Here is a 2,703-nt window from a genome sequence, read left to right as displayed (position 1 = left end):
TAGTGAATTAGCTTGATCATTTATTATTGACCTTCCATATAAGTATATTCATTTTGCAAGAGGATCCTTCATACATTTGATTTGGAAGATATTCAAGCACCAAAAGTTGAATAAAAAATAGGTTTCAATTAGCTCAATTAGTAAAATCTCTGATGGTTGTATAAGAGATCTGAGGTTCAATCCTCACCTACACCAAAAATTGATTGGTTTCTTGGTGTGATAATAAAGAGTTATCATTAGGAGTGAATGCCATAAGTTGAAACTTTCTCCAAAAAAAGGAAAAAAAAAAAAAAAAAAAAAAAAAAAACTAAACATCATACATTTGGTTATTCAAGTAAAAAAAACCTTTTTCTCCAAAAAAAAAAAAAAAAAAAAAAAAGTACGAAGAACCTCTTGCCAAAAGATACTTCTAGTGAAGTTTGAACCCTTTTCTTCAGTTTATTATAAGGGAAAAAAAAATTCATATAGATATTCAAGCATTACTTTAATCTTCACAACAATACAATACTAAAGCACAAATCTAATTCATGATATCCAACCACGGAGTCTGTTGGCATTGTTCTCGCTGCCACTTCAAATATTTATGTCTTTGTTGTGTGCACAACTATGAAGCATGGGTGCGTTTCCGGATTCGGGTGCGAGTGCGGGTGCAGGTGCAAGACTCGGCAATTTTTGAAAAAGTAGGGTGCAGGCGCGGTGGGGTGTAACGATTAAAAAATTATTAAAAATATTTTTATTTATATTTTCTATATATTTTTACTATTAAAAATATTCTTAAAAAACACATTACTATGCCTTGATTCACAAAACAAAGAAAGAAGAAGGCAAGAAACACAAAACAAAAAAGAAAACACAAAAGAAGTAACAAATATTCAGAATAAAGTTGAGGAAGGACATATTTAAGATGTTTGGGCCTCATTCAAAGCTGATTACGGCTGTTCTGACATGATTCAAGGTCGATTTTGGCCTATTTCGGCCGTTTTGGTCCGTTTTGGCTGTTTCGATCGCCGGCCGATATGACCCGACTTAGCTGATATGGCTTGATTCTGGCCGAATCGTCCCAGTTTGGTGTGAATCGACATGAATAGAAGCTGAGTCAGCGCGAATCGAGCCGAGTTGACGCGAATCCTTGAAAAAAAAAAAAAAGCTCAGACGTGGCACCGACACGCTGGCAACCGCCTCGAACACTGCACCCCGTGTCGGGCCATGTTGAACTCTGATGCGGCACCCTCCCAGCCGCATTCGTGCTTCATAGGTGCATAGCAGCGTCCAAATTTTTTTTTGGGAGCAGACAACATCATTTACAAGAGCTTGAGAGCGTCCATTTCTTCTTTAAATTTGGCCACGGAAGCGCTAGGAAGGGAAAAAAATAACCTAACCCCACCTTTCATTGAAGCATCCACCTTGGAGGTGGGAGGCAAGAGCACACACATATCTACATACCCTATCATGTTCCATGGCAGGGTTATCATGTTCAATGATTCCATCCTCCCAAAATCTACATTTTCCAGGAAACCCAGTTGCCTCCAATCTGTTAAAACCATGACTGCAACATCATCTTTAAACTTTATATCAAGCTGTCTGAATCTTTTTAACATGCGTAGTGAGGTCATGATGTAATCAGCGGTGGAAGCACCTTTTTTACTCTCTTTTATAAGCTTCGCCACCTTAGAGAGTGGTAGTTCATTAAGCTCACCACCCATTAGCTCCAACGTTTGAGACACAAAAGCATTCCCATAATACCCATCTAGCAATGGTGGATTCAATAGTTTCCTTATCCCCATAACCAACCTAAAATTTGTTTTCCCATCTGAGTTCAATTTTAAAGCTCTAAACCTTGATCTCCAAACATAGGCACCCAGGACCTCAATAGTGGTGAAACTTTCATACAAATTTTTTGTTTCAAATTCCTTTGTCAAACTCATTTTGATTCTTTTTATACTTTCACTACTTACATGAAAGCATTTGTGTAAGAGGTCTGTTGTTGGCATATATGGTGAAGTCACTAAAGAAGGCCTATCCGGAAACATTAATTGGAAAGGCTCCTTAGTAGGTGTTGCCACCAATCTTTCCCTCTCCCACACACATTTCATCGAGAGCTCACTCTTTCCGCTTGCAAGCTTAACCAGAGCTCGAAAGAACTGTGCTGCACCAAACCCATCACATACAGAGTGTGACAAGCCCATCCTAATTATGCAAACCCCACATGAAAATTTGGTCACCTGTAAGACAAGAGGGTGGTAAACTGAGTCACCTTTAGAACGTAAATCAAGGACAAGTTGTTTGGCTACTTCAACATCAACCCCATCTAGATAATTAAGGGAAGAGAGTTGATAATTGGCAGTCGCCAATAAGAATGGCACTCCATCTTCATTGCAATTGATATGAAGTTTTCAATCATTGTGCTTTTCTAACTTGCCTGCCAAAGGATAATAAAAAACCAAAGCCTTGGAGAGGGCTTCTTTGATGACATAAGCTATGTCTGCTTGCCTATCAAAACTTGAGGTGCAATTATGATTATCATAATAAGAGGAATCAACATCGATACACATGAACAATTTGGCAAAAAATCTCAAGGTGGGGATCGTTGTCAATGCTAGAAAGAGAAAGGAGTCCTGAAGATGTGGGTTTCGAGGGTCTTACTAGCATAACATTTTCCCTATCAAGTAAAAAGGGCGTATGATGTATATGGTTGTTTGCCAT

At 38.4% G+C, this 2,703-nt stretch overlaps 1 pseudogene; it reads right to left on the bottom strand.

The window, feature by feature from the left end:
- Positions 1–1,301: 1,301 nt before the first annotated feature.
- LOC115951529 lies at positions 1,302–2,703 on the bottom strand (annotated as a pseudogene).

The sequence above is a fragment of the Quercus lobata genome, chromosome 1 (assembly GCF_001633185.2).
Source record: "Quercus lobata isolate SW786 chromosome 1, ValleyOak3.0 Primary Assembly, whole genome shotgun sequence".
NCBI lineage: Eukaryota > Viridiplantae > Streptophyta > Magnoliopsida > Fagales > Fagaceae > Quercus > Quercus lobata.
Note: the sequence above shows the minus strand (reverse complement) of the source record. Positions and strands in the feature narration are given on the sequence as shown.